Raw genomic sequence first — 19,168 nt, forward strand, 5'->3', positions numbered from 1 at the left:
TAAAAGCAGCACGTTGTGCCTATGGAAGACTTAACCATCGTGTTTTCAACAACCATGCTATATTTATCCGCACAAAAATTATGGTCCTCCGGGCAGTCGTTCTATCCACTCTTCTCTATGCTTGTGAAACCTGGACATTATACCGCCGTTACATCAAACGTCTTGAAAATTTTCAGCAGAGGAAACTGGGTCAAATGCTAGGCACTCTCACCTCTCACCAAAGATGCAATCCTTGATCGCGCTAGGTTGCCCAGTTCAGAAGTCACCATATTGCAACACTGCCTTCGCTGGACAGGACATGTCATGAGAAGGAACAACGAGGAGGGACAACTAGAGACAGGAACCCCCCCCCCCAGAAGACCAAGAATGAGATACAAAGATCAGCTGAAAGTCTCCCTCAACCATGCAAACATTGATCTGGATTCATGGGAAAACCTTGCTAGTGACAGATTACTCTGGAGAAAAAGATCTAAGGAAGGCACGGAAATTTTCGAAAAAAAGGATACAAAAAGCCCCAAAAAAACGAACACTAGAAAAGTTAAAACTACCACGTCCCTCCCTCCATACAATCCTTACCCTCCATACAATGTGACTTTTGCCCACGTCTTTTCCATCATACACTGGCCTCCAAAGCCATATATGACATCACCATCTAAAGCCAAATTCGATTTGATGACGAAACCAATGCTCGGTCACGAGCTGGAGCCGACGACTGTCAGTGGCGTATCGCTATGGTTTGTGCCGCCCGCGGTGGACCATGATTTTGCACCCCTGAACGCGTGAAGTAGGAACCAGCAAATATAATACGAGCCAAATCCATTTCAAAAAAGATTTTGACTATGCTTTTTCGTTTACGTTTAAAAATATTCTACTGCCACAAGCTTCCGACCGAGGGGGAGACTGCCAACTGGGGGGGACACCCCCCTACTAGCTACGCCGATGGTTACCGTGAATATAATATGTTCATACAATAACTTTGAAACGTCCTTCAAGTAAGATCTGACAAATTTCTACCGAAACAAACACCTTCTTATGTTAAGGTATCGCGAGATTTACATTTGACTATGTGGCCGGTGTCCTTTTAAAAGGCAAACATAAAAATGCATCAAAAAAGCAAAAATGATCAAATTTTTTTAAACTAATTTAAAAGTTATGACAATACAACTTTGTGGCTGAAATATTTCCTAAAAAGAGCAACGGGAACTTGTGGCGGCTTTTAATGGGTTAAGCGAAAACAACATTTAAGATATCCCAAGACATTGGGTAGATGCAAAAGCCCTCGGTCTACTTGAAAATATGGCGTTTCTTTCCTTTAAATAAAACAAGCTGTGTTTTGGTTGGCACCGCGTAATCAATACCAGACACTTGATGTAGGAGCATAGATAATCTACAAAGGTAGGGGAAAGCCGTGTATTATGAACCCCCTGTTGTTTTCAGAAAACGTGGCAATAAAAATGTTTGACTTTTAACAGCTTGAATTAAGTAAGTTTGCTGGTCACTCGACAGTAAATGTTCTTGTTGAAAGTTGGCGTGTTGTTGAAGTTTTGAGGGTAGGCCTACGAAGGTTTAAAGCTTGTGTTCCCGACAATTTTCACCAAATCAAACGTCATATAAAAACCGTTATGGTCTACTTAACCTAGCTGGCATCTTACGTCATGGAAATTGCTAGAAAATGTCCAAATATTGCACCATCGGTCGTAAGACCTGATGAAATATTCCATCACTACCTTTGAACACCGGTTTGAATTGCGTGACAATGTCTTTCATTATTGCGTCACAGTTACTGTCTACGTGCATTTGAGATATCGCAAATTATTCTAGTCATTCGTAAAATGGTTGCTTGAAAGTTGAAGGCATATTTAACTGTTTGCTTAGTGCTTGCCAGCTGGATAAAATTTCCCTCTTTTATCGAAGTAGTTCTGTAGTGACAGGTTTTAGTGGCGTACGGTGTTGCGTCCCATTTTCGATAGCCGCGGGCTAATTTTACAGAAATACAATTTTGAATAGACGTTTCAGAAGAGTGTTTCTCTTTCGGTCATTACATACAGACGAACGGATTCGGGAATCTTATGTTACAATTTTCCCACGAAGAGATTATGGTTTACCGCTGTGACCAGCTTGTGTGATATTATTTTGCAGATGAAGAAATTGTTGTTTTTTTTATCAGTAGCTATATCAATGGACTTGTAATTTTTTGATTAATATACCCTCAAATCAGTGGCGCCGCCAGACCTTCAACATTGGGGGGGCAAAATATTGACAGTGCTAGACAGTAGCATAGTAAAAAATTTTGAAAGACGGCGTGTTCGCCGAAGGCGACACTTAGCGGCGGGGGGTCTGGGGGGGCTCTCCCAGAAAATTTTGAAAAATTACTTTCAGTTTGGTGCATTTTTAGAGCATTTTCAACAAAATTGTGGGTATGGATATTTCTGTAAAATGTTGCTGTCCGGTGGCATAGCAAAAGGATAAGATCATGTTTTCTTCGGCATTTTTCGGAAATAAAGCTAAGTCTCTATGTTTTTTTGTTGCTAATTCCAGACTGACATATTTGAATGTTTGGTTTTGGTAAAACTCGCTCTTTTAATGCAGTTTCGTTTAAAATTAAACAAACTTTGTTTTTGAGACATAGGTTGATTGCTTTTTTTTGCGAGATTATTACAGTTTTATTATTTATCAATTTTCTTGGTTGATTCAAAAAACGATCTTATTCCGGTAAGTCACTAGCTTTTATGCTCTGAAGTCAACCCAAAGTTGAGAAGATGTAACGTCATAGAAGTCATACATCTTGATGAGTGTCAAACAAAAAGCTTTGAGACAATGAAGTTACTTTAGGCTATTTCTGATATATTCAAGTTTTGTATAACGAATAGCTGTTTAGATGTTAATCTAGATCGAACAAGCGATCTCAGCAGTTGCAGATGGCTTGCATCCTTGCACAGTTTGACGAGAAATTATATCATAGGCTAAAACTTTTCTTGTAAACAATGTATTAACATCCGTAAATTCAATTTGAAAGGTTGAAACCCCCGAACCCCCCTTCCTTTGCTACGCCACTGGTGCAAGACATGCAAGACAGTGGTATATTATTTAATTTCTCTTGTTTTCTACCAGGGCTGGAAAAACTGTTTAGCTTCCCGGGAATCTGTTTTTTAGAGAAAAATTTCCCGCGGCTTACAATCACGATAATGAGAACCTTATATTTTACTGATCTCCGGAGCTGACGTAAACCTTAAAAGTCATGTCGACATATTCTTGATGCCCCCCTCTAAGGCATTTCTCAGCACATCCTCTGAAATATTTCATATTCTATTGTGAAACATTTTCCCACCAGCTGGATGAAAGTAATTAATTTGGTCAATGTCTCGTTAATCCTAACTGTTTCACAGCGTGAAGGGCATTGGCTGTATGTAAAATAATGTAAAAAAAAATTAATCACAACATTACTATGCACGTTCTTCATTACTCTACCAAAAAATAATGTGTAAACTCACGCTACAAATTACACTCATAAGTGACTTTCAACATTTCAACGTATATGAGCAGTTCTAAAATTCACATAGTTTTAATTTTCGGATATGCTCAGCGTGAATAATTTTACAAAGTGAATCCCAAATTTTGAAACCGTGTCAAAATAACAGAGATATCACTCCTAAACCATAAGAAGAATTGACAGTCCCCCCCCCCCAAACTGAGCAAGACTCCAGGAGCCCAACCTTCTAAGGGTTAAAAGTCATGTCGACTTATTCTTGATGCCCCCCTTATCGAAAATTGTTCTTTGTAGTACCGCTTTGAAGGAGGATTACGACTATGAACAAAAGAATAAATTTTAAACTTCATATTTGTATTGAAAATACATGACGTAATGTCTTCCAACCTTATCACATTTTTTTCATTACGTAATATTTACCACCACCAAACCACGTTTGACGATCGAATTTGTTAATTTATTATTCGGTAAAATGTTTAGATGATGTCACGTCATTACACCGATTTGAGATATAATTTCATTCATGACGTCGTATGGATGAAAAACTTTTACAAGTTTTATACTCTGCTGAGATTAAAGAAGAAACATAAATGATAAATATTGGAGAAATTGAGTCTCCTTTACAACTTAAGAATCGAACAACTCAAAACTGCTGAAACAAACGTTTTGTTTAAGTGAAAGAATCACTGCAAGCAATCAATGCCAAAATGCGCGCGGAAGAAGTCATGGGAGTGTGAGGTATCAAAAATTTCACAGGTTGTTATTTTTCTACATCAATGTGACGTTAGTTAAGAATTTAAAAAGTCTATATCTTTGCTTCTGTAGAAAATCTTTTTATCCACTGTACACTTTAGTCATCAAGGTTTTCCATACTTTTTTTTAAAGAGAGAGCTTTTACCCCCCCCCCCCCCCCCCCCCCCCCCCCTTGCAACTTGAGTTGACTTACTTGAGGTTGGGATCCAAATATTAAAAAAATAATATTAATATGTATTAAAAAAAAAAAAAAAATTAAAAAGATGATGCCCAAAACATTGGGGGGGCAGCTGCCCCGCCTGCCCCCCCCCTGCCGGCGCCACTGCCTCAAATAAACTTGATGATGGAAATCACAACAAGTTTTGTTTAAAAAATGCATTAGGCCTATTTAGTTGGTTATCAGCATTTTAACTGGAATCACCACAAGTGTGTAACATGAACCTTAGCTGAATGTGTAATATGAACCCAGGAGGTTCATATTACCAAGTGCTTTATGATGGTGTAACGAATTTTTGTAAACTGGGGTGGTTCTGGGTTCTGTAAACTAGGGTTCAGACTTCAATTTTACCAGCATTCTCAATGCAGTGCACGTCATTCGATTAATGTTGCTTATCTTTTTGTGAAGTTAATGCTTATGTAGCGCCAGAGAGCTCTGTCGTCTCTGACGTCACACGTACAAGTCACTAGAATCTTCCAGAAGACTACGCCTTGAGCGCATAACTGCACGTCTCGGGAATTCAATTCAGCAATCGGGAATTCAACTTCTGTAATCAACGTCACTATGCCGAATTCCTACCTTGGTTCATCGTTATGTAGAATTGCAGTCGTGTTGCGTTGTGTGATCATATGTAAAACTCGCAATCTCACACTAGAACCTTCTTAAAGAAGTTAAACTCATGATTTTAAATCAATCAGTCGTTTGCTATGTGAAAATCAATCAGTTTTTTGCTATGTGAAAATCAATCAGTCGTTTGCTATGTGAAAATCAATCAGTCGTTCGCTATGTGAAATTTAGTCTTTTGTAGAGTTCTGCAACATGTAAAAATTAGAGTGTGTTAAGTTTTTGCTATGTGAAAATCAATAGTTTGTTGAGTTTTTGTTCAATATGAAAAGTCGGTTCTTTCAATGTGGAAATCAGTTGAATGCAATATCAAAAGTCAGAACTTAAAACCAGTATCAAGAAATCAGTCTTGGTAATTCTAAAGCAATATATCAGTTTCGTTGTTGCTACCGTTTTCTATTTTCAGCACTGCCAGGGTGACGTTTGGATCAGTTTATTATTAATGTAGCAGCGACGACATTTCGTATCCAGTTGTTGGTGGTGGAGCTTTAATATTCCGGTGTTTTCCTTTACTTTCTGTGTTGCTGGATCGAAGATTAAAAACTATAAACAATTACGTTGTGAGCAAGCATTGATCTTCTGAGTTGAGTTAGTAAACAATACAGCAGTGTAATCGACCTCGTGTCCTATCATTCCTTGCCGACTTTGCCCAGGAATGTTGCCATCCCACTGATGGCTGTGTATGGGTGGATATGCTGAAAGCAGCGTCCGCTACACTTACATTTAAAAAGTAGTGCATGTTTACTAAAATTGATGTAAATTATTTGAAAACCTTATGGTAATAAATTTTGTTATGCTGCACATGTAATGTGGCTTGCTTTAGTGCAGTTTTTGTGTAGTCAATCCACGTCTATTCAGCAATGATTCAAAGCGGTTCATATTACACATCACAGGGGTTCATATTACACAGAGGGTTGTGTAGTATGAACTCTTTTGGTAAATTAATAAAATTGAAATAACTTTTTATTGCAAAATATCACATAGGCCTACTAATATATTGATGGGGAATAGGTATGCACGTTAGCTTGCTGTTCTGTAAATATTGTCCATATTTTCATTGAAGTTGTAAAATTAGGAACGTTTATTGTTAGGGGGTTCATAATACACGGCTTTCCCCTACAATAAGTTGATTGTTACAATTTTTCAACCAGTTTATGGTTCTACTTTTAGGCTGCAATGATAGATAGCCTAATTAGATATTTTTTCAATCTAAACTACATAGCTGGGCCTAAGTGGAATTTTTATTGATTGTTTAAAATGGAAAAGAAAAGTAGCCTTCGTTTAATAAGCACTATTGAACGTCCTCGGAGGACAAACCATTTTTCATTAAATAGAAGTAGGCTACATTTCCTCCAAAAAGAGGACGAAAGATAACTCAAACCAGACAACAAATGATGAAATTACCAAACGATGGTAATTCCAAAGAACATACGAATTACCGCCGCGATGGCTCAGTTGGTTAAGTGCCCGATTTTTCGAATGAAGAAGCTGCAAGATCAAGTGACACTGTTTCGATTTTCGGGGTTTTCGCTTGAGCAACGCACTAAACTTAACAACCAAAAGTGCAATTAAAGGGCACATCGCCTCTTGTGAAACGTGCACTGACAATGTTTCGATCGACCAATTTAAAATCATCTCTCAAGGCAGATCTGAATTTCGGAGTAAGATCATGAAAGCCGAATCAAACGTAATAACCCGTCTATCAACAGGCAGTTATTCGTTTGTGGCTCATCGTTCCTTTTGTGTGTGTTCTAATTGTTTGTCACATGCCATGCCTGTACTTTACGCATGTGATCTGTTTCCAGCCGTATAATTTACTCGTAATCATTCTTGTATCACGTGTTCAGTTTGTGCTTTTCAGTCCTGTGTGTCGTTACAGTTGTAGGCCTTGTGCATGGTCAGATTTATCCTAGAATTTTCATTTTGCAGAATTGAGTAATTCCTGATGAGAACACACTTAAGGTACCGTAGGCTACGTGTCGAAAACGTTTAAGTTGATTTTGTTTAATTATGTTATATCTCTGTAACAAAACATATTAAACCCGCTAAGGTTATGCAATTGATTGAGTTTCGGTTTTAGCAGCATGATCGTTGCTTACTTTACAATATTGGTCCGCCCGATAGCTCAGTTAGTTAGCGCGTCACTTCTGGAAAGAAGAAGCTTCAAGATCAAGCTGCGCTGGTTCGACTCTAGGGTTATGCGCTTGAGCAACGCACATTAAGGACTGCACTCCATTCAGCGGCATCTCATGGATGGAATAGTTCCCCGGCAACAAGACTTCAACAATCGGTAACTTCACTCTGTCAATCTCGGTGACCGGGCCGCAAAATTTTTTTCCCACGACATTTCTGTCGCATTGATTCTAGTCACTCTAAAAGTAAGATTTTCCGAAAGTGTTTTGAGAGATTGGTTGATTTTGCCATCTTGCCAATGAAATTCTGCAATGATAATAAAATATAAGCTTTCCCTAACCCTACTTCTTTTGAAAAGCTCTTGTGCACCGCAAAAATTAATTTAAAGAAAAAAAAAGTTTGACTTCGACGGCGTCGAACCCTCGTTCTGCCGATCAGTAGGCAGACGATGAAACCACTGCACCAACCGTGCCAACGTCGAAATGTTGCATTCACACGGTTTTAATACAAACTTTTACCAAAATATGTAGGCTAAATGAGACAGAAATCTCGTGGGAAACAAAAATTTCGCGACCGGGCCTGCGTCAGTGTTTCAAAGCCTCTACATTCTACAAGTATGCGAAACTGCCAGTAGTCTGGGAGCCAAACGCCATTTTTTCCCTTAACCTTGCATTGTTGTATTAAGTTTTTTTTACTGCTGATTTTGGTAGCCAAGGGTCTCTATTTTCAGAAACTGCTTGATGACATGTTGTCACCTTTGGGCAATTTAAGAAATTCAAGATGGCGTCCAAGATGGCCGCCATTACCTATAAATGACCATAACTCCCTATCCATTCACCTTAGGAAGGTGATTTTTGTCTCTATACCTAGGTTGTAGGGGTCAAGCTATCCAATAGAACTAAGTATTACGTTAATATCGTATTACATAATGGTAATTTCCAAGATGGCGTCCAAAATGGCCGCCATTACTTATAAATGACCATAACTTCCTATCCATTCACCTTAGAAAGGTGATTTTTGTCTCTAAACTTAGGTTGTAGGGGTCAAGCTATCCATAGAACGAAGTATTATCTTAACATCGTGTTACATACAAAATGGTAATTTCCAAGATGGCGTCCAAGATGGCCGCCATTACCTATAAATGACCATAACTTCCTATCCATTCACTTTAGGAAGGTGATTTTTTTTGAGGTGAAGGAGTTTTTTTCCTATATCAAGCACTGCGCTTCCTTTGATTGGGTCTCCATCAATACAACATTCTTGAGATTTGCCATGTGATGATAATGCAGCAACAGTACAAAGATGTCAGTGTCATCGGCAACGACAGTGATTTTTCTTTCTGCATTTTGCGAGGCACTACTCAAGACCTGTTGAACAATGACGTTATCTGCTTCTTCGTGTGAAGTTAACAGATCTGCCCGTGAGATGACAATTCCACCTTCACTGATTTTGATTGGCACCGGATCTGCTCCTGTTACCACTAACTTATGATGTTGTGTTTTGTCCTCATGAAACTTCTTATCCTGGACAAAATCATCAACTATCAGTTGCTTCTTGTTTTTGGAAGAGGTTAGTAGAACCTTCTGCGCTGCCAGCAACTCTATCAGACACCTCAACTTGGAGAATTTTCTTTAAGGTAGATTTAGATTTCACAACCCTCATATCTCCAGTATCATCAAACATGGATGTTGAAACTGACGCAAGTTCATGACCAAGCACAACCTTGTCCCGCCCAATAACCTGCAGGCAAATCACCCTTGCGTAAATCTGGTTTGGGACAGTTAAACGACGTGTGAGACTATCACTCCCGAATTCTTTGTAGCCTATGCTTCATGCAATTCAACTGAATTCAAGAAGCCGGACGAGTCTTTGATCATTACAACAAGTGATTCATAGGCACAATCAATGTTAGTTTGGCTATCAGACTTGGTTGCAACTGAAGCCACATTTTTTCTGACAAGAAGCTATTTCGGCAATCCACAATGATACCTTGCATCAGCTGCGTGAAGGTCACTTACAGTGATATCTACCCTTTGTCGCACAACTTCTGATAGCTCATCTTGACGCCGTTCGCAGGCTTCACGTATAGTTTGCTTGAGTGACTTCTTGCCAGCACCTGCGCTGCCTATTTCCCGACATGAATATGCTGGTCGCCAACGTTTATGGTGTTTCGGATATTTTTCAAGCACACAATTTTCACCACAAAAGAAACAATGTACTTTGAAGATAAACCCTGGCAGTGATGACCGTCTCCTGGTCTTAGGCGGAATGTAAAACGAGTAACTTTCTGGATTCTTCCTTTTATGCCTTTGATCCTGGAGGCTTGAAGTGTATGTTGAAGCACAGTTTCTGTGACATTTAACTGTGCATTCAGGATTTTCACTAACTTTTTCTTCAAGAAGTTCATGATACCTGTCCCCATAGATTTTGTTATGCTTGATAAAGTTTTTAATACTGACAGGACCAGTGTCTTTCAACGGTTCAGCCTTATTGTCACATCCAAATTTGGACACGAAAAGGCACTGTTCTCCATTCATGTTTCACTATTAGTGATCGTCATACTATATTATAGGCTACGGGCAGCAGGGCTTGATTAAGGCTGATGGGGGCCGAGGCACAGCTAAGTTTAGGGGCCCCTATTGGCAATCGCTTTCAATGCAGAGCAGGAGTGCTCAACTGTTATAGCAAAATTGTTACACAATTTGAAATTGTTACTCAAAAATAACAACTGTGGACACACTGGCACAACAAGTTTCACTACCTACGCATACGATACTAATGTAAAATAATAAGGGGCCCTAAAACCAGGGGGCCTGAGGCCTGTGCCTCATGTGCATCATGGTTAATCGGGCCCTGACGAGCAGCACCTAAAAAGACAATAGTGAATTATTAGTGCCCGTCTACTACAATATGATAGTTACATGGGATTTAGGCTACAGGGAGTTATGCTATGCTCATTTATAGGTAATGGCCGCCATCTTGGAAATTACCATTATGTAATACGATATTAAGATAATACTTCGTTCTATGGATAGCTTGACCACTAGCCCTACAACTTCAGTATAGAGACAAAAATCCCCTTCCTAAGGTGAATGGATAGGGAGTTATGGCCATTTTTAGGTAATGGCGGCCATCTTGGACGCCATCTTGGAAATTACCATTATGTAATGCGATATTAAGATAATAATTAGTTCTAATGGATAGCTTGACCCCTACAACCTAGGTATAGAGACAAAAATCACCTTCCTAAGGTGAATGGATAGGGAGTTATGGTCATTTATAGGTAATGGCGGCCATCTTGGACGCCATCTTGGAAATTACCATTATGTAATACGATATTAACGTAATACTTAGTTCTAATGGATAGCTTAACCCCTACAACCTAGGTATAGAGACAAAAATCACCTTCCTAAGGTGAATGGATAGGGAGTTATGGTCATTTATAAGTAATGGCGGCCATCTTGGACGCCATCTTGGAAATTACCATTATGTAATACGATATTAACGTAATACTTAGTTCTAATGGATAGCTTGACCCCTACAACCTAGGTATAGAGACAAAAATCACCTTCCTAAGGTGAATGGATAGGGAGTTATGGTCATTTATAGGTAATGGCGGCCATCTTGGACGCCATCTTGAATTTCTCAAATTGCCCAAAGGTGACAACATGTCATCAAGCAGTTTCTGAAAATAGAGACCCTTGGCTACCAAAATCAACAGTAAAAAAAACTTAATACAACAATGCAGGGTCAACCATCCCCGCTCCCGGACTACAGGATTAAGCTCTGCAAGAAGCTTCCCCAGTCCGAGGATAAAAATTCAATCAATCAACTTTATCATTGCTGTTGTTTTCCGACAAAGAAAAATAAATTGAATTGATCGAATCTTCTTATGTGTGGTGGTGCAATAGCAGCAAGCAGATAAAGTTTGTGGGCTAACCTATTATGCTGTCATAATAATATAGCTAGCTGGGCTGTGTATGTGTATACAGCATACTGTACACAGACTGAGTCAGTATCATGAATATTGAATAGGCCTAGTACGGTATCTTGAAGTTTTTCACCAGTCTCAGATCATTGTGAAGACGTTACTGACAAGGAGAAAAAAGAGATAGCCTAGCTAGCCTATTACTGTAGTGTTAAGTTAGCGCATCAAGGAAAACTGAACTAAACACAAAAATAAATTTGTTAATGGATGGATAATATTTCGTTACTGGACATTTACCACCTGTACATTTTCGGTGTTAGGGATAGATTAGGAGTCCGGGTAGGAAAGATGAGAGTGGTAAATGATGTCCAGGACTCCAGGTGGTAAATGCCTCAGAACCGACTAACTGACAAGAAGTTTTTTGGCTTGACAGTGAACAAAGGAAGTAAACTATGTTATTGTAAATATGTGCTGCTTTTGTGCAGCCTAGGCTACTGTTCTAATAAAACAACGTTGCTTCGACATACCGGATTACCGGTACTACTGAAAAAAAATTGAGATTAAAATAGCTTTAAAGTGCCTCTGACAGGTAAATAAATTCGCTAAATTTACCTAAGATACCAAAAAGATGACACTAACAAACTTCTCTGACCAGCAAATCGTAAAAAATATCAACAGGCTACTAAGTTACACGCTTGCAAACTTTCGTTGACATCGGCGAATCTGGCACTCATTCAATTGCGAAAATAAAAACGGCAACACCGCTGTGACGTCACAGTAAGCGGAAAGAATACATTCTTTCTCTGTGATGACTTGGTAAAGTATGGTACGGCTACTGCAAAACGTGAACGTGTGGGGCTCTGTTGGTATAAAGAATGTGCAAATTAAGAATTACCGAAATGAAAAAGTGAACTTATTATTACTATCAGGTTTCGATCAAATAGGTTGAGTTTACTTTTATCAAACAGCTACAATTTTCATACTTTTTTATTTGTCCTAATCTGGCTATAGCCATTTGCAGTGTAACAACAGTATCTCACAAACAGTAGGCTACCTTTAATTTATGGTTGAGGCAATGCCTACAAATTGCTGTTTATGTGACATTGTCAGTGACAAAGACCGTGTGCTTTCTTTTCCCACTTTCTCACAAAACAAGGTAGGCTACTGAGAAGAAAATGATCAAAGTTTTCTTCAAGTGTTCGAAAGTGGGATGGGCCATACAAAACTAGTCGTATATGTTCACTTCACTGAAGATAATTTTGTTAATACCACTAAAGTAAAAATGCCTACAGGCATGTGTTGGAGTGTAGCCTATAGCCTACTACAAGGTGATGCTCTCGGAAGCAACAATTGGATTGTGATGCCGTCATGCATTGTTTGGCGAATCCGAAAAAAATTTCCAGATCCAGATGGCCGTTACACAGGATTTCAATGGCCAACTGAAGGCACATTATGAGAGAGAGAGAGAACTTTTATTTATTTTTGAATAGTGATGATGAATTAAATATGAATGATGATTCGTACGATTTCTTCATTTTTCACTTAAAAGTATATTTTAGGTTTTGTAGGAACGTATCCAGTACAGTTTTATTAAACTGCAAAAAACAATAAATCTTCGAAACAAGCAACCGCTTGTACCAACTCCGACCAAACTGTGATCCACCAATTACATCTAGGAAGCGTTTGTTTCATCCGTTGCTAACGACGTCCACTTAGGATGACGTAATACCACCAAAGTCGTCTCAGAGCAGTGAAATATGGAGTTTCGCCTGTGGTGGCGCTGCGGAGCAGTCGTTTGATTAAATTACGCCCTAACCAGTCGAGCTACGAGGTTAAGATTAAAAAGTTCGCTAAGTGTAATTCTGCGCTAGGAAATGCTTTAAAAAGTTACTATACTTGGATCCAACCTGTCAGGGGCACTTTAACTGAGATTATAACAACTTTAAAGTTATATTAGCACCTTTTTTATCTTAAATAACGTCAAAAATAACCTCGCCTATGAAGGAAATTTTGAAGGATTTCCGATTGAGAAAAAAGGGATTTTTTAGGACAAAAAAGGAAACTGAAGAGGATTTATCAATTGTCAGAAGTGGAAGCACTGGATACAGGTTTACAGGTTGATAATTTTGGCAACTCTGATGGATTGGCAAACTTCTTAACTTCATTCACTGCGTAGCGTAACAAATTTTTTAACCTTTTTAAATTGCAATACAACTTTGACAAAGAAGTGATTTTGTGTTGCAATGAATACATGGTTAACAACTAAAATCGGAGCTGGTATACAAGTCCCCCCCCTTGGCAACTCATGACAAACAGGAATTGACCAAAACATGTGGATTGAAGTGTGTGAACAGTAAAGCAAAGGTAAAGTAGTTTCACCCTATATGTTTGGTTGAGTCCTGTCTTTGTCATGAGTTACCAAGGGGGGGGGGGGGACTTGTATACGAGCTCCCAAAAATCAATTAAATACCATGATTCAGACTATAAAAACCAACACTTCGGTTGGCAAAAAACTCTACAATCATAACAACCACAAATAAAAAGCACTTTAGTTTGCACAAGAAGAATGGCAGAAAAAAAAAGTCACCATAGTCTGCAGTCACCCCAAGCAAAAAAACAAAACAAACAAACCTTAAGCATTCCTATGAATGATGCCTAAAATTTTGTGTTTACTAAAACGTAAATAGTAGATACGGTACAGTACTTACCGGTAATGTAGCCTATCAGTGCCTCTGGTTTCGATCGCTAGCCTCCCCGACCCAGCTGGGCGAACCTGCCTCAACGTCTGGTCAGTGCACATCCGTGCTCGCCGAATCAAAGCTTGCTCTTCTCCAGTGAGTATTTAGTACACTCCCACCTATATTTTTTTTTGTTTCTATTGATTAATCGAGCCTCTGCTCCACATTTTTATTCGAATTTTGTCTGCCACGAGAGCCAAATTATCCTTAAATAGTTCGACTCTTCCTCGTGGTAGACCACAATTTTATCCGCTCTGCCTACTGGCAGACCGGATATAAGAGTCAAAGTACCTGCGCCGAGGACGCGCGAAGGAGACGTGGGCGCCGCCCGGCGGTCAATTACTGCCGGTTCCAGCGTCCACACGCGACGGGTCGCCCGGCCCGTCGCAGGTCATCTTTCTGGGCTATGCAGAAAGAGCCTGTCTCCCTGGCCCGATCCGCCATTGTTAATTTGTGGACGGGTCATGTAACGTTTTCGATCCACACTCTCCCTCCACAGGTACCTCGACTCCCTAGCCTGGCCCCCGCAACCTATGCTGGTGGACTTACCCCTCTGGGTGCATCGTCACCCCTAAATCACGCCGCTCCCCGCCGCCGCGGGGTGTGGCAGGCCGGTTTTTTAAAGTCTTCGACCTGGCTATGTTTGTTTGTGCTCTCTCGCCGTGTCAATCCTTTGTACCCGTGCGCTGTTGATGCGAATAAAACAGTTGAACACTAACAGTAAAATAACTGAACAAGGTCAAAAGAACATATCTTTACAATCCTAGAAATTAGCGGCAGCACACGGCAATTGCCAAGGTAAATGCTGCTGTAAACGTCATAATGGCCATTCTGCTACGGCAATAAAAATGCCATTGCAAAATGAGCACTTAATTAGGACAAAAATTGTTCAAAATTTCTTCCTGTGTTATTTACTCGCAGCGGGATTTTAATCAGCAGAACCATCGCACCAAGATGTCAGCATGGACTATTTTACTTGCTGTGAACACTCACGTGCCCCAGACACATAACTTCTCCATTTTCATGTTAAATCAACGTACGACAATGTTGAATTGATGTAAAATTGGCAAACTATCCAAACTTCTAAACAACTAATGACTAACCAAAAAATTATCACTCTTTAAAATTTTTGTTACGAACAAATAACAATCCTAATGAATACGCCACAATGCCCTTTGTAAGTAGTAGGCTAGATAAAGTTAGCGCGGCTAACGTTTATATAGCCTACGGTACTGACACGTATCCCAGCCATTTCTTATTGAATTGAGGGAGGAAAAGTTGCAAATATCTTCTGTGAAGTATGCACTATGCAAGGAATTTTATGGAAGTAATCCATCTGAACTAAACATCTTAAGAGGTAACGTTAAAAAACAAGTAGAGAACTGGATCGGTAGAACTAAAATGATCAAAAACGACAATGTGTCTGATCATGCAGGAACATGCATCTATAAACGGGCAATTTTTTGTGTAAAAGAAAGAACCCTAGGAAATAACGATTTATCTTCAGCAGAAAGGGTGGGTGCAACCTAGTTCGTACCCTGAAAAGATTGAGAGAAAATTTTTTAAAAAAGCCGAAGTCGCTGATTGCAGTTTCCGCAAACATTTTAAAATTTCCCCCGGAAAAGATCGAGAGAAAAATGCAGTTTCCGCAAACAAACAAACTGAAAAGATCAAGAGAAAAAATAGAACAAAGCCGAAGTCACTGATTGGAGTTTTTGTTTTTCCGCAAACATTTTAAAATTTCCGGTAATGATCCTACGAGTTTGCCAAAGTCGCTGATTGCAGTTTCAGCAAACATTTTAAAAGGGGTTAGGGTTAGGAAACGATCGAGAAAAAAAATTTAAAAAAGCCGAAGTCGCTGATCGGAGTTTCCGCAAACAAACAAACTGAAAAGATCGAGAGAAAAAATAGAACCGTTTTTCCGCAGTTTCCGCAAACATTTAAAAATTTCCAATAATGATCCTAAGAGTTTGCGGAAGCCGCTGATCGCAGTTTCCGCAAACATTTTAAAATTTCCGGTGATGATCCTAAGAGTTTTTGCTTGTTTGCGGAAACTGCAATCAGCAACTTTGGCTTTTTTTAATTTTTTCTTTCGATCTTTTCAAGGTACGAACTGTTCAGGGTACAAACTAGGTTACATCCAGAAAGAGTAACGCTTTCTATTCCCATTTAAGTATAACAAGCATAGTTGTTTGTTTGTTTTATCTTTATCCTGCATTGCGGGAAAGCAGACTTGAGCGCTATGCATCGGTGTACGCCTTCCGAAGTACACCTGACTCACGCTGCAGCCGACTGCAATGTCTGTTTCCCGTTGTCTACTCTACTTATGACTTAAATTTGGTACTACCCATTACTCGAAATCGATCACTGGGTAGAGGCAATTATCGTAAAGTTTCTTACCTAGAGAAACAACAGCAAGTGCGGGTGGCTGGAGTCAAACATGCAGGCTCTCGTCAGCAGTCAGCATGCTCAAACACTCAATGAAAACCAACGGTAATTACTGAACAACAGTGGCAAAAGCATACGGAAATTGCCGCCGTAATCCAAGGTATCTTGATTTGGCGACTGCAATGTTTTTGCCGTAGTAGATGGAATCTAATTTCGAGAGCTGTCTTTATAAGCTAGACATAATTGATTTTTAGGAGTGGTTCAGTTGGCTTCACCAAATGTCTTGCAACAAACATAGTGAGTTGGATTATGCTTTGGCTATTTTAGCGCGTTTGTCTTGTCTGAAATGTCAATTACCTACAGGTATGACTTTTGGCAATATGTAGTCTCACAGTTTAGCGAACTTGAGTTACGGTTGTAGTGACATACTTTTTCATGCTCTATTTAACACACCACAAATACTCAAATAGCCTACAATTAGCTTTTTAGATAAAATCTAGGTTTTTTATCAGATTTGTGGATGGGAGCACTGTTTGCAATATATGGTAAGAATAGCCACTACATTTTTTGGGTCTGCTACTATTCGGCTAGTCCGATTCGGCTAGTCTGATTCGGCTAGTTCCCTATTCGGCTACAGTTTTGAATTTTATTTTGTATTTTATTCCACAATACCGTTTCTTTTGCATTTCGACAAAGAAAAATAAATTGAAATGAAATTTAGAGCACGCAAAATGTTTGAACTATTAAATTGAAATGTTTGCTCACATAAAATCGACATGTTTCCTACGTCACCATCTGTATGCAAACTTAGAATATATTAGAATCCTCAACTATTACAAAATTCCAAATCCAACGACGCCAAGTAGGAGCCAAATTTCTGCCACTCCTACACGTATTTTAATTGACTGTGGCCGAAAGTACTATGGCTAAAAGTTTCTAAAATCTGTTAACAAGTATACATGACAATCAGTTTTTTCCTGTTATTAGCCTTTGCCATACATTTTTTGTGTCATCAACCAGCCACATTTTTGTACCACCCAACAATCAGAGAACATAAAAAAGCAGCATAACAAAGTGTAAAATTGTAGGAAGCTAGACGAAAAATATTAAATTGTGACGCCTTTTTACACAGATTTAAGCAAGTGTAATTATTAAGCTTATTAAGCAGGTTTTTTATTACAGGAAAGAATAGGAGTTATTACAGATTGGACCAAATTTGGTTTAATATAATTGGGTGGGCTTGTTAACTGTGAGCTTAACAAACAGGACTACTGTAATAGTATTTTCAAGCTTATTCAAATAGACCCTGGCTCACACAAGAAAATCTGCTTATTTTAATCACTTGTTATTTTTTCACTGTTACTATACACAAACAATATATCATAATATAATTTTTTTGATTTAATAATGTTTTGCATTGATGATTTTGGAATGTGAAATATAACCCTTAGCAATCCAGTGAGTCTGTGCAGTGTGTGATGTGTTTTAATTTGTATAACAAATATATCAAATATAGGTATAATAATAATAATAATAATGTATTCTGGTCCAGTACACATGGTACTACAGAGAAAAACATTAACATACTCGCAAATAACAATTGATAAGAAAACATAAATAAATAAAAATAAGAAATTTTTGAAGAGAAAACAAAAGTCACAGTATTACTCTCTAAAACCTCTACAGCCTGTTTCACCCTAAAAGGGGCATCAGCAGAAGGTCCTGAAAAATATGCAAAAGTAATAAATCGGTAATACCTGAAAGATATTAAATATCATAACCTTAATTTAATCTGCAAAGTGATATTATATATTAATATTTTTTATATTTAATAATAGATGATGAACTGTTTTATTTTGATCAACGATGCATGAGTACAAAATAATTGACACGGCGAGAAGAACACAATAAACATAGCCAGGTCAGAGACTTTAAAGAACCGGCCTGCCACGCCCCATGGAGGCGGGGAGCGGGGTGATTATGGGGTGGCGATGCACCCGGAAGGAAGTCTACCAGCTTAGGTCGCGGGGGCCAGGCTGGGGAGTCTAGGTACTTGTGGAAGGAAAGTGTAGATCAAGAATTTTGTGCGACTCGTCCGCAAAAGTTAGAATGGCGGAATGGGCCAGGGCTTAGCTTTCTGCAAACGCAAAAAGGTCAGCTCACGACGGGCCGGGCGACAGAAATTTTATAAAGCCAGGCAGTGCCCACGTGACCGTAACACAGGTACGTTTGACTCCTATACCCGGTCTGCCCGTAGGCAGAGCGGATAAACTTTGGGGTCTCCCACGAGGATGAGAAGCTTAGCTACAAGGACGATTTGAATACTCGTGGGAGACGAAAATTATATAAAATCTGGAGCAAAGGCTCAATTAATTGGTGTAAAAAAAAGAAGGTATGTGGGAATATATTGTATGCTTTACTTACTGGAAAAGTGTTGACGTTGAACCAACGAGCACTGATGTGCACTGGCCAGACATTGAGGCAGGTTCGCCCAGGACAGATATGAATGAAATTTGTTGACCTTAGCTTAATTGTTTTATATGCAAGTTCTACTGTATATACTTGTAATTAATTTTATCAGTAGGAAGGATGCCAATGTGTTTTATAACTCAAACGTTCGATTTGATGCTTGTATCTAGATGAATTGCATTGTATTTTCATGAATTACTTGTTCTATTCATCAGAAAAAATGTTGTTTAACCAGAAGTTTCTTTTATAATTTTTGTTTTCCATTTCTATCAGTAAAATTTCATTCAAGTCTGGGAAAGCATATAAACTCCTGTTTTAAAGCTAAAAGGTCAATTTCCACTGCAATCTTCATTTCCAGTTAAATTTTATTATAGTTGAGAGGGAAGTATCTAGGTTTAGAAAATTTCACTTAATGTTGGGAAGTATTTCTA

This window comes from Aplidium turbinatum, chromosome 16 (assembly GCF_918807975.1).
Source record: "Aplidium turbinatum chromosome 16, kaAplTurb1.1, whole genome shotgun sequence".
In the NCBI taxonomy this organism is placed as follows: Eukaryota; Metazoa; Chordata; class Ascidiacea; order Aplousobranchia; family Polyclinidae; genus Aplidium; species Aplidium turbinatum.